Genomic DNA, 14,706 nt, shown 5'->3' on the forward strand with positions numbered 1-14,706 from the left:
TACTGGCAAAAGACCTAATGGAAAACACCCTACATAGGGTTCAGAAAGATCACCTTTTGATACTGCAACTCCCAGGCTTCCAGGGGCGAATTGTCCTTTTCCTGCCAATACAGCTGTGTCCCGCCTATTAATGTGGATTAATTAAACACAATGAATATGAGAGACAGCATGATAGTCTGAGTGTTGGACTATAATTCTAGAGACCAGAGTTTAAATCCCTCCTTATTTGTGGTATCACTCTGGGTGACCTTGGGTAAATCACACACTCTCTCACCTCTGAACAATGCTCACCAAGAAAACCCAGTGATACATTGGCATCATCATAGCATGAGCTTTTCTATGGAAAAAATTGTTCAGAGGTTTGCCACTGTGAGAGAGTGTGACTTGCCCAAGATCACCCAGAGAAATCCCATGGCCAAACAGGGATGCAAACCCTGGTATCCAGAGTCATAGTCCAATACTCAAAGTTGGAAATGAGTGGAAGACGCACAAACATGATGCTACACTTTAAGAGTAGAAAGTCCATTGTCGTTCCATATACTGATGCCAACAAAAGCATGAGAATTTCATACCACTTATATTTATCATGTCAGAAGCAAACCAAGGGTACAGTTGTATTTAAAAACACAAAGTCAAAAAACCTTATACTAAATGTCCTTTGACCAGTAGTTAGCCACTTAGAGTGCCTCTGTTGTTGCTATAAGAAGGTCCTCCGTTGTATATGTGGCAAGGCTCAGACTGCATTGTAATAGTTGGTCTGCGGTTTGCTCTTCTCCACACTCACATGTCGTGGACTCCACTTTGTCGCCCCACTTCTTAAGGTTGGCTCTGCATCTCGTGATGCCAGAGCACAGTCTGTTCAGTGCCTTCCACTTCACACAATCTACTGTGTACCCAGGAGGGAGTCTCTTTTTCAGTACCCACCATGGCTTGAGATTCTGGGTTTTAGCCTGCCACTTTTGGACTCTCTCTTGCTGAGGTGTTCCTGTAAGTATCTCTGTAGATCTTAAAAAACGATTTCTTGATTTAAGTCATTGGCGTGCTGGCTGATACCCAAACAGAGGGTGGGCCGGAGATGTCACTCACTGCCTTGGTCCTTTCATTATTGGCTGCTTCTTCCCAGCAGATGTCAGGTGGTGCAATACCGGCTAAGCAGTACAATTTATCCAGTGGTGTGAGGCATAGACATCCTGTGATAATGCAGCATGTCTCGTTCAGAGCCACATGCACTGTTTTAGCATGATGAGATGTGTTCCACACTGGGCATATGTATTCAGCAGCAGAGTAGCAAAGTGCAAGGGCAGATGGCTTCATAGTGTCTGGTTGTGTTCCCCAGGTTGTGCCAGTCAGCTTTTGTATGATATTATTTCTAATGCCCACTTTTTATTTGATATTCAAGCAGTGCTTCTTGTAGGTCAGAGCACAGTCCAGGATAACTCCCAGGTATTTGGGTGTGCTGCAATGCTCTAGTGGGATTCCTCCCCAGGTAATCCTCAGAGTTCGAGATGCTTGTCTGTTCTTAAGGTGAAAGGCACATGACTGTGTTTTAGATGGATTAGGGATCAGTTGGTTCCCCACTGCAAGGCCCTGTAAAGAGGAACTCTTAAGAATATAACAACAACTTTGCTGGGTCAGACCAGTGTGTCCAGCATACTCTAGCCAGATGGATATGCCAATAGGGAAGCTCACCTGCAGTACCAACTTCCAAGAGCTGCCCTCCGGTAGGGCCAGCAATGTCAGGCAGTTTCCTCAGGCAGCTGATTTGGGGCAGCATGCTGTTAGCTCTTGACTTTGTTATTGATATATTTTTAGTTTGCAAGAAGGGAAGTTGTACTTGAAAGCCTTTCTGCCTCAGGTGCCAAGATGGGACTATGCATCTTAACAGGGGGCAGTAGGGATGTATTTGTTTATGTGCCTCGGGCAGCAAAATGCCTAAGGTTAGCCCTGTTCTCCAGCAACTGGATTTTCAGAGATGCAGTGCTTCTGCTTTTCCTGAAACAGACAGCTATACATGAAGTCTTTGACGGGCAGGAGTGGTCCTGCTCATGCAAGAAGGGCCTTAAGCACCAAAAGACAGTGATGGCTGGTGAACGCCGTTGCTTCTGCCTGGCTCTTGATCCCAGATCGCTCATCATGAATCCATCCATTCTGTTGTGCTCACTCTCACTTTCCCTCTATGTGTCTCATTGGTGCCATCAATCAAAACAGAGTCACGGATTCTTCTGTTCATATTATGTTGGGGTTGTCTGTTTATTGGCTATATTTCGTTTCATTTTATTTTGCTCTTGTTTTGCTGCCTTGCTTTTGTTGTTCCCATTTATTGATCTTTAGGCTGGGGTTTGTTGTGTACAGAGTTTATGATTATGGTGCTCTTTACTTTGATTTGATATGGAGATAAAACCAGGACATCAGATGTTAAAATGAAATGCTGAAAAGTTGCTTGAGGTGTCTTCATCCATGAAGAGGAATTGCCTGTTTTGTAACAGGTCACATATCCAGCCACAGTGAAGTTGTGCACCAGGAGTGCTCCTTGGGAGCGCATTTTGCTTGTTTTGAAGAGGAAATTTGAGATGAGCAATCATCCTTCCCAACTCATTGCTTAGAGGCTCAACATATTTTTCCTGTTCATTACAGAAGGATGATACCAATTTGTAACGATTTCACCAATTTGTGACAAGGCCACTAATTTGTAAAGAAGCCACCAATCTGTAAGGGTTTATTAATTTGATAGCGTAGCTATTAGCTAGTGATATTGACTTCGTCTTTCTTTAATGGAAAGCTTGGGTGTGACCCTGGATTCATCGTTGAGCCTGGATCCCCAGGTTTCAGCGGTGACCAGGGGAGCATTTGCACAGCTCAGGCTCGTGCGCCAGCTGCGCCCGTACCTTGGGAAGTCTGACTTGGCCACGGTGGTACACGCTCTGGTCACATCCCGCCTTGACTACTGCAACGCTCTCTACGTGGGGCTGCCCTTGAAGACGGCCCGGAAGCTACAGCTAGTCCAGCGCGCGGCAGCCATGTTACTAACAGGAGCGGGACGCAGGGAGCACACAACGCCCTTGTTGTTCCAGCTCCACTGGCTGCCGATCTGCTACCGGGCCAAATTTAAGGTGCTGGTGTTGGCCTACAAAGCCCTAAACGGTTCCGGCCCAAAATACCTTTCTGACCGCATCTCGGCCTATGAGCCCACGAGGACCTTGAGATCGTCTGGGGAGGCCCTTCTCTCGATCCCGCCTGCCTCACAGGCACGTCTGGCGGGGACGAGGGATAGGGCCTTCTCGGTGGTGGCCCCCCGGCTGTGGAACACCCTCCCTGCAGACATCAGACAGGCGCCCTCCCTTATGTCATTCCGCAAGAGCCTAAAGACATGGTTATTTGAGAAGGCGTTTGACTAAGTGCTACAACAATTGGCAATGACGACTGGAACGGAATATGGATTACGAGATTGGTTTATGATTCTAAGATGAGACGGCACGGATGATTTAGTGTAATTTGTATTATTGTTGTATTATTGATAGTTATGTTGATATTTTGTTGTGTTATTGCCTTTTCGTAACCTGTTTTTATATGTTGTACACCGCCGTGAGTCGCCCTAGGGCTGAGAACGACGGTCAACAAATGCAGTAAATAAATAAATAAATAATGTGTAGCGTGACTTAACTTGGAAAGGAATTGTAACAGAGACTGGGCTTTAAGGAAAAACAGTAACAAGTTTATTGAAATGTAGAAGGAGCATGATGGTTTCAATGTTTCTTACTCTTAGAGGCATATATTAGGGCTGGGCGGTTTCGTTTCGTAATTTCGTAATTCGTTAAAAATTCGTTATTTTTTTTTATAACGAAGCGATAACGAACCATTCAGGAGCAATTAAAAAACGAAATGAATTTTTAAATTCGTTTCGTAATTGTTTCGAATTCGTTTTGTATTCGTTTCGTTATAGTTTTGAAATCGTTTCATTATTATTTCTGCATGTCTGGGGCAAGTTTTATAGTTGTTGTTTGTTTAATCAGTGAAAAAAATTATAAATATCACACCAACAGTCAACAACAGAGGGAGAGGGAAGCTTCAGAAGTTCCCCCTGTCCCATTTGGAGGTTTTTTAGCGTATTGCGCGGTCGCGCCCGCCATTAACGAATCGATTCGTAATTGTTTCGTAATTGTTTCGTATTGTTTTGTAATTTACGAAATTTTGTAAATATCGAACTTTTTAAAAGAAAAATTTCGGAATTCTTTTAAAAATCGAAACGCAAAAACCCCCAAAAAACGAATCGATTTTAGAAACAAATTTTTCCGTGGTTGCCCAGCCCTAGCATATATCTTCATAGGTTACATTTGTAACGTTTCTTAAACAACTCTGGAAAGAACTCTTCCTTCCACTAAACAGGTTTCAAACTTATTTTTCTTCAAACTATGTTTTTTCCTTAATAGATTACTTCAGTTACAAGCTTATTCTTTCTTTGTGATGTTTCTGTTGCAATAGAGATTCTCACTGGGTTTCTCTCACCCTTTCTCTCATACACTAACCATTAATATAAATAAGTCAACTCGACTTATTTAAACTACTCAGGCTAAAAGCCAAAACCTTCCTGATTCTCACTTCTATAGAATCAGCCACTCCTACAGTTTACAGACTGTAGACTAACCCACTGGTTTCAACACCCACTAGAGCCAGCCTCTCCTGTAGTTCACTGACTACAGACTAACTTACTGGTTCTCAACCCACACTAGAACCAGCCTCTCCTGTAGCTCGCTGACTACAGATTAACTGTTTTAAAATGGCTGCCCTGCCAAGTGGCAGTTGGCTTCGCCCCTGTTTCCATGGTAACCCAGCTCAACATGAGCTGAGCTGGCTACCATCCCCCCTATTTATGCAACTTTAAATACTTACCCTTTAAAACATCCATCCACAACTATACACAACTGCAAGTTAAAAAATTACACTTTACCACAGGATGAATGGCCCATCTGTTCACAAGAACATTGTCAGGTTTCACAAGACTATTTTTAGATCGTGCTTCCAACCTTGGATCTCCTTACCCATTCCAAGACTGGGACCTGAGACATATGACACAATGACCATGAAGCAGATAATTCCTCTGAGCATACAAAAAACTCTTTCCCGCCTCTTCTGTTAAACAAACACAGACAGCTTCAGTATTGACAGCAGAGGCAGAAATTACTTGGCTCTCCAGATGTTGTTGGACTACACGTCCCAACAGTCCAAGCTAGCACAACCAGTGCTGAGAGATTATGGGAGCTGCAGTCCAATGAGATCCAGAGGGATGTACAAACCTCAGGTCAGACTCTGTCTTCTAGAAAGGCAGGAGCTTCAGAAAAAGGGATTTTTTTTTAAGAAAAAGAAAGAAAGGTTAGCTTCCCCACTCCTGATACCCAAGGGACTCTCTGCACAGGCTACCTGACCCTGTCATCTGAGAACGAAGTGGGATGAAACAATTCTGTGCTGCTCAGCAGAGTTTGGGCATGTTAACCTGTGAGACGCCATCTCCAATATCCTCCAGCCAAGATTCTGGGAGGCATAGTCCCAAAAGATATAATTTGTCTAAGTTTTGCTTCTGAGGCGTCATCAGTGCTGGATCGGAGTCGTGGCAGTGCCCTGTCAGATATCCATCACCAGATCAGACTTCTAATGACTCCAGGTTGTCGCTTGCTCACATCCAGATCGATTGAGGCTCCTGAGGGGAGGCAGGAAGAAACTTGCTGTTCCATAGTACAGATTAGAGCCCAGCTAGCTCTGAGCATGCTGTGGGGAAACCAGGAAATTGATGCCTTGCTTGAGCTCAGCTTTCTCCGAGAAGAGTGTCTTGTACTTTCCTCGCTCCCCAGTCAAGGATCAAGGGAGAGGCAGGAAGACTGACACACACACACAAACATACACATCATAATAACCTTCCTGCCTGTGAGCTCCCATACCTGTTTGGTTGTGCAGAGTCGGGCATCTTCCACATCTCTTGCCACTTATCTCATTTCTTTATCTGTGATACTAGTGGAAAGCACCCCAGTGTGCTTTTAAACCTCACAACAAATGCAGATTCTGTTCAAACCTTCCCAACATGGATCTATTCAGCAGGTTTGGCCTTCCACTTGCATCACCCTTTCTATTTGGCCATGGGGGATGATGGGGAATCTTGGCCAGGGCATCTGGCAAGTATGCTGTTCTTTTAGTCAGGTACCAAGTCACATCCTGTTGCAAGGAAGGCATCTACTTAAGTACACAGAAGGGGAATATATGTCACTGTGTTTGTTGGATGTTACACGCTACAAGTACAATGCAGGTTCATGGGCACTAGTGGACAAACCTGGCATTTTGTTACATATGTACAGGTATTACTTCTAAGCTGCAGTTTCCCCTTGAATATAAATTAAATATAAAGTTCCTACAGCACAAACTATCTGCAAGTTGGAATGGAAGGCAAGATATAAGAATGGCAGAAGCATCCTGCTAAATCCAACCTAAGTAAAGGTAAAGGTAAAGGTTTTCCCCTGACATTAAGTCCAGTCGTGTCCGACTCTGGGGGATTGGTGTTCATCTCCATTTCTAAGCCAAAGAGCCAGTGTTGTCTGTAGACACCTCCAAGGTCATGTGGCCAGCATGACTGCATGGAGTGCCGTTACCTTCCCACCAGAGTGGTACCTATTGATCTACACATTTGCATGTTTTCGAACTGTTAGGTTGGCAAAAGCTGGGTCTAACAGCGGGAGCTCATGCCACTACCTGGATTTGAACCTGCGACCTTTTGGTTAGCAAGTTCAGCAGCTCAGTCCTTTTACCCACTGCGCCACCAGGGGCTCCAAAAATCCAACCTAGGGACTGTCTAATCAGCCATTATTTCACTCCTAAAGGCCAAGGATATGCTTCTGGGATATCCACAACCAGGATGATAGTGCACTTCACCTTCCTGCCACCCCCCCCCCCAAGTTATTGGAAGTTAGAGTCATACTGGGTTTGATCCTGGAAGTACTCTGTCACCATCATCCTGTAGTCAGTCACTATGTTTGTCTCCCATTTATGACCAAGCATGCACACAGTCTGAATTCCACACAGAGAACAGATAATTTAACCTTGGAAGCTGTGCCATTTCAAAAAGTTGACCCAATGACATGTATTAACTGTGCAACTGAATGTTTCATATATTCAGAGCATGAAACTATACGGTGGTCACTTGGGGAAAATTTCAGAGTATATGAATTCTAATATGAAGTGAAGGCAAAGCACACAAAAGATCTGGAAGATTTCTTTTAACCAAGTACTGAGTTAATTGGGTTGCTGTGAGTTTTCCAGGCTATATAGCTATGTTCCAGAAGCATGCTTCTGGAACATGGCCATAAAGCCTGGAAAACTCACAGCAACCCAGTGATTCCAACCATAAAAGCCTTTGACAATACTGGGTTAATTTTTAAAAAAATCTTAGAGGAGAATACACAATTTTAGCCTTGGACAACATCACGACTCCCCTTTCATCACAGATCTGCTTTTGTCAGAGGCTGCATTGATTTTATTTTGAGACTGATCTATCATATGTTCTCACAGTTCCTTCCCTCTCCTGGATGCAACACAATCCATGTTGCAAGCACACTGCGAAAATCATTGGAGTGCAGTGATAAGAATTGAACAGTAGGGAAAGGACTGGGGAAAACATCTGAATAGAGCCAAGGGTGAAAATGCCACTTTCTCTGGTTCTATTTCAAAGGCTCCAGCACAAAAACAGTCCAGTGTTGCTGATGCACACCATTTTATTTCTGACACTGCACAATTATAGCCTTATGATTGCACTTCAGTTGCCTAGGCTGCATCCCGTGGAACCTCAGTCAGGATTCCATAGGATGTTGCCATGGTAGTTTAAGAGGAATCATAGTGCTATAATTATAGGGTGTGAAAGGGCCCCAGTTCCAGATCACTTTGCCTTTAGGAGTTATATAACAATTAGAAGTTCAAAAAATAAAAAAAAATCCCCATCTCCATAATCCTAAACCCAGGGGAGTGTTCCCTGTTGAATATCTTCATCTTCTGCATGTGTTAAAGGTGTGGAAAAGGCATGTGGTGAAGTTGTTTAGAGGATTCCCTGGCACCCTTCCCACTATCCAGAGGCAGGCTTGATAACTAACATCAGGGGTGCAGCGCTGCAGCTCCCAGCAGCCCTGCAAAATGCAGAGTCAGGCGTTCCCTTGCAAATTTTGGCCAGTTCTGCAACTCTGTTCAAAGCCCTGGCTCAATTTGTGGCTGTGTGTCTAATTTTAGCCCTTTCCTTTTCCCTCTGTGCCCCAAAATAATAAGGCTGCTTTACCTGAATGAGGGTAAAAATAGCCCATAATCAGGGAAAGTGAGAGGGAATTCAGGGACATTGGCTCTTGAGTTACAGACAGCATTCTTAACTCCAACTCTTGAAACGGAGATAAATGCAGAGTAGGCGTTCCAGCCTGAACCTCCCAGCTGGACCGTTTATCTAATTACTAAGATCTTTGACATTACTCACTTCGACTCAGTGTGTTTTACTGGGGTATTCAGTGTGGAGGGTGGCTAACCGTACTATTAGGCAATGTGTGAAACAACCACCTCAAGTGGCAACTGCTGGGAGACACATCAGCCCTAGATATTACTTCTGAGTCCCTTACTAAGCAAAGGGGGAGCTTTTCGGAGTCTGGGATATCTTTTGATCACTTCTGTCCCTCTGCCTGTCCTAATTCTTCTTATATTCTTCATATCCCTGCCAAAAAAAATACTTACTACAGCACTATGTAACTGTAGGGGACCCCCTGCTTGGGGTCCTTGCTGAGTCCGTCACAGAGGGCAGCAAAATGAAGAGAGTCTAGTCTCCAGAGGTAAAGCAGAAATCTCTTTATTTCAAGTGTGGCCACACGGGGAGAAACAGCCCAGACAGACCAGTGTCTTCAAAGAGAGCTGTCTCTGATATTTGGATATTTCAGTCTCCTTATATACATGTCTTTTCACTGTGTCATGGGCACACACCTCTCTTATCGGATCAACCATTCAAAAACATGTTTTTCTCATATTTTGCCACTCCAATGTCTTTCACTGCTAACCTTCTACAAACTACGTAAACACACACATTATTGTTACAGATAAGCATTTTGGGTGTTAACCCACCCTTGGGTACTCCCTGGGCGTAGTAACCCACCCTGGGTGTACTTGACAATACAGCATCTTGTGTCTTCTAGATACATTATCTCCTCTTAGCTTCTGGTCTTCTGCAGGCCAGAGGAGAGGCACAAACCCCTCTCTAGGTTTGCATTTTAGAATTTCAACATTTCTGAGTTCTGTTAGCCCCTTCACTCCTCCATTTTTTTTTGCGAAAGCTGATCATACAGAAGCTGAAGCAAGATCAATATCTAGTTATAACATTTTTATGATACCCCAGCATTCTTGTAATCACCACCAATTGCCACGAAGTGGGAACCGCACTTGTGGTGAACTTATCACACATCTTCATGATGATGGGAAAATACATCAAGGAGGGCTCTCGTGCACACACACATTCATTCATACTCATGCACACACAGGCCTTCTCCGGCAAAGATGATCAGTCTTTTCTGAGGAAGCGTGGACACTCCATTGCTGCAGTTCAGGAAGCATGGAGATTGTCAGGGGTCCCCTGCATTTATAGGCCAAAATCAATTTTTCTTCATTTCAACAGCAGGTTGCTCTGTCCTCTTACTAAAGGACAATATGTCTTTGTTCTCTCCAAAGTTCAAGACATTCGCATTCCAGGCCTCATGACTTATGGGGTACCTCCTGCACTCCTTACATGCTCGGCCGCATACCTCATTGTCCATTGTTGTTCAGTTATGCCTTGCTGCCTCCTCGCTTCGACTGCCAAGTTCATCCCATATCATGCCTTGCGAGAACTCCATGTTGGTTTTTCTTCAGGCCTGTTTCTTCTCTTTTCCATGCATTCAAACATTCATTCCTCACATATTCCTCCCCTTGATACATAAATGCTAATTTATCGTATCACATACATGATCCATACATGATAAGCAATTCAGTGTTGGTTATACTTATAATCAAACTTGATTAAGTGTAGAGTATATATGTTTAGGTTAATATTGAACTTGTATGATTAATCAAACATCATAGTTCATAATTGTGTTTCTAAACACGTTAACTTGTTTTCAAATATAGATAATCGATTTGTCAATCCTGTCATTTGTCTAAGAGGCCATAAGATCCAAATGATTGGCAGCAATATAAGTATCCCTATCCATACTATTAAATGTATCCTATGAAGATATCATACCAGTGGTGTTCTGTGTTTCCACCAATATAAATCATTAGGTGATATAGCACATAGGCATTACATTCCATTGTCATATACCATGGTTTTGGGCTTTAGCTTTTGTAACCTGCAGATTGCATCTGCCATTTCCAATGCACATGGTTCAACTTGTTTTACTGTTAAAGGACATACATATCCCATTTATTGCATCTATCAATATCAATTATTTCATTCAAATTTGTATATTTGGACCTTGTGCATATGGTTTTCTTGGATAACAAATATGGAACCCAGAACCATTTTCCCACATGCATAGGCATAGGAACTATATCACAAACCAAATTTTTTTCCAATATTGACCATTTTTCCCAAGGTTTCCAGTTTCAATCTTAGTATATCATCTTCCCAAGAATATTTGACAAGCTTACTCCATCCTTTATAATCTGTTCTTAACCAATAATGTAATTTTGTTAATTCTAGGAAGGCTTCTGAGTGTCCTCCCATTATTAACATCAACATTTTTCTCTCCAATCTCTCAAATTTATTTCCATAGTCAAACAACTCATAGACTTACTTATTTGTTGTAAGGTTTCATTTTTAGCTTTCATTAAAGCAACCAAGGAATGATTCAGCTGGTCAAATATACTTAATTGCAATCCGGCAGTAATCCCATATACCAAAGCTGTACTTCTCTATTTGAAGCTCAATATTCTTCATCCGTTGTATTCTGTGTCTTTCCTTCTATCAGTTGGTTGATCTGATTCAAAACATCATTTCATCCTTATTTTTTCTATACCCTTTATACAATAAATCTTACACTTTATACCATATATTGCTTTCATTTGTGTTAGAGCAATTGTTCTTTACCAATCATGTAAACCAATCTTAGCAAATCCTGCACTTTTGATATCTCATTTGCTTTGTTTTTCAAAGAGGTCTGATGCTGAATAGCTATGGCCTCTGAAAAAACAACTGCCAATAGGTTCTGGTACCAGATAATAATATGAGTCACCATTATTATTATTATTATTATTGCACTCCTTAAAAACTATAAAACACAAACAATACATATATTTACTGTTCCAATTAATAGTCCAATTGCATTTTTTTTTCATAAGCTTTGCATCCTTTTAATTGGTGGCCAGTTGCATTCCTGTTTAGAAACCAAATAAAACTGTTAATTAACTTGCACAGCTTTCCAAGTTTTTCCTGGTTCGGATGAACCCACTTCTATTTATCATTAGCCTGTAATCAATAAGGATGAGGATCTTCTGCTCAAAACTGCAAACACTTTATGAAAAGTATCATCAATAAGAGTGAGGCTAAATAAAATCTAAAATTACATATGTCATGAATGACTTTTCAATGATTTTAAAGCAGAGGTTCTTTTTTAGTGCAATTTCCAGTGTGAGAAGGTATATAAGATTACAGAAAACAGGACTTCCGGCTGGCGTTCATGGAGGCAGGACGCGGTTAAGGTGAGCTCCCGCTCACGGAAAACCGACTCGTATCTTTAGACCGCTGGGTAGAGCCTCCTGCTCCCCTCCCCCGGGAGATAGAAACCGGGGGGTACGCATGGACCCCGCGGGCTGCCAAGGAAGCCAGGGGTGCGCGAGCGGTCTAACGAGAAGCAGGCCTAGGCCTGCACACACTGCCTTCCGACACCAGCAATCAACTCAGGAATGTGTTACTACAAGGAAGTAAAGTGCAACAAATGGATATTTAGTTTCCGGAGGAGAACGGAGGAGCACCTCTATCAGAAAAGCAAACCAGAGAGAGGGAGGAAGCTCAAAGGCTAACGAACAGTACAATATCTCCTCTGGAAAGTGTCTCTTGAGGCTGAATTAATAGCACCTTTCATCGGAACGCAATCTTTTCCAGATAGTCACAGCCCTCTGGGATCCTCGGGCAGCGAGGCAGAAAACCCGGATAAAACTGCCTAACTCTACTCAAGCAAGCTTAACTAACTTAACCAGTCAAGACGCGAAGGGAAGCTAACCCCAGGCGCCTCTGATATAAGAGAGAAAAACTCAATTGAACAACCGGACAACAACAACAAGGCTGGTGACCCGGGAAACCAAAGCCGAAAGGAGTAACAAACTTACAGATAAATTTATCGGTGCCTCCCAAACCTTGCTCTCTCCGACTTCTCTCCGGCCGGGTCCTCGCCCTCTTCTCCCCCCGAGGTAAGACAGCGAAGTCTACTCGGGTACAGGCGGCGGGGTGAGGACTGAGTAAGTCAGGGAAGGCATTAGGTCTCCCTGAGGACAGGGGATACACCCCTGCAAGACGAGAACTGACTCACGAGGAGGAGGAGGCCGCCGGGGGAGGGAGGGACGGCGTGCGAGTGGGAGGAGGCAGCTTCCGGTGCCGGGAGGAAGCGAGGACAGAAGAGGCGGGCTCTATCCAGCCGCCCCGACACAGACTACACAGACGGAAGCGGCATCCCGATCCAGCGTACACACCCCCACGCGACCTCACGGGCCTCCAGAGTGAACTCTACCCTCCTCAGCGGAGGACGAGGAAGGCGGTGGGGAGAACGGAGGAGAAGGAACGCCGCGGACCGCCCAAGCAGCCCAAAGCGGCTCGCGGGCTCCTGACGGACTGGCTGGCTACGGAGGAACCCCTCACCCAACTTCCTTTTTCCTACCTTTGACCCAACTGAACAACCGATATGCTAAGGACAATTCCAGGCCTTAAGTACGTGCCTTAAGGCCCCTAACCCCTATCTAGAGAAGCAAAGTAAGCAAAGCTAGGACAGAAACGGACAAGAAGGACAAGAAGGACAATTGATAATCCCCTCTCACGACTGCCACTCTCTGGCGGGGGACGAAAATCAACCTAAGATAACAGCTAAGGGCATAGTACCTACTTACAGAGGACAGGATGAACACCCCCAAAGCCAAGACAGAAAAAGAGCTAAAGGACCCTAAAAACCAGGGGAGAAGGGGTTCGGGCCAAGAGGAAGTTAACATGAAAGATATCTGGAAAGAGCTCCAGAAGCTGACGGAAAAAATAACGGAAAACCAGGAAGAGAACAAGAAAGAGCTGAAGACCATAAGAGAAAGTCAAATTAAACAACAAGCACATTTGGAACTAATCAGAAAAGAGTTTAAAGAAGATGTTGGTACCATGAAAAAGGAAATAATGAAGAATGCGTCAGACATAAATGCCATCAAATCAGAAGGGGCCAGATTGGGAAAAGAACAAAGAAGGTTGCAACACGAGCTGGACGACCTATCAGTCAAAAATGAGAGGACGATTAAGGAACTAGAACGCCTCCAACAAGAGGAGATGGAACACTTATTAAGATTGAGAAACCTTCAGGAGGAATCTCAAGAGAACTTAAGATCCAAAATCATACAGTTACTGGCAAATAACATCGGACTATCAGAAAGCACACTAGACCATGAAGTGGACCGCGCTTACAGGGTTCAATCGGTGTTTGCCAAAGAAAATAAAACGGCCAGGGATATTATAGTCCGCTTCACGCGAAAACATATCAGAGATGAAGTGCTCCGTCAATCAAACAAAAACCCCCTATTATGTGAGGGAAAGAAAATAATAGTATTGAAAGAGATCCCGAAACCAATACTGGACAGACGCAAAAAATACTACTTTTTAACACAAGAACTGAAGAAGTATAGTATTAAATTCAGATGGGACAAGACCGATGGGCTGATGACCACGTTTAAAGACCAACGATATTGGATCAAAAATGTGGAGATGGCAAGCGACTTCCTACAAAAAATAAGAAGAGATGTCGTAGCGAAACAGACAGAAATATCGCCGTCTAAAGGGAACACAAGGAAGCGTGCCAGACCAGACACCCCGGCAAAAGAAGAAGATAAAATGGACCAGGCCATGGCTCTAACTATGAATCTGGAAGTCGACTCTACTGGAAAGGATGACACGGTGGACTTAAGCAACCCTACTCATGCTGGAACAACAAATTAATTTCCTCACTTTAAATGTTAACGGACTGAACTCTCCTTGTAAAAGAAATAGACTCCTACAGTACTTTAATAAAGAAAAATTTCAAATTATTGCACTGCAGGAGACTCATATTTGCCACAGGCATGTCGCGCACCTGAAACAAAAGAAACTGGGTAGAGAATTTTACTCAGTATGTGATTCCAAAAAAAGGGGGGTGGTCACTTATGTTAATGAGAATATACCTGCCGAGCTGATGTTCAGGGACCTAGACGGGAGAGTCGTAGCAGTGAAAATAAATCTAGGAGGTGAAAATATTTTGGTCTGTAACATCTACGCCCCCAATGGAGCCAAGTCAAAATTCCTGAAAAACCTCAAAGAACAGCTCTCCAAAACGGAATTTGATAGCCTAGTGTTGTTAGGGGACTTTAACGGGATACTGAATAAGGACCTAGACAAGAGCCCCAAAAGCGAGAAAAACAGGTGCAAATCCATCCTCCCTAAAAATTTCTTTTCCTTTA

At 43.5% G+C, this 14,706-nt stretch overlaps 1 protein-coding gene across 1 annotated transcript in view; it reads left to right on the forward strand.

Annotated features, from left to right (window-relative positions):
- Positions 1 to 14,706, forward strand: part of ASIC1 (acid sensing ion channel subunit 1) — a 233,527-nt gene that overhangs the window by 134,512 nt on the left and 84,309 nt on the right. The gene's annotated exons all lie outside the window — the stretch shown is intronic.

This window comes from Anolis sagrei, chromosome 2 (assembly GCF_037176765.1).
Source record: "Anolis sagrei isolate rAnoSag1 chromosome 2, rAnoSag1.mat, whole genome shotgun sequence".
In the NCBI taxonomy this organism is placed as follows: domain Eukaryota; kingdom Metazoa; phylum Chordata; class Lepidosauria; order Squamata; family Dactyloidae; genus Anolis; species Anolis sagrei.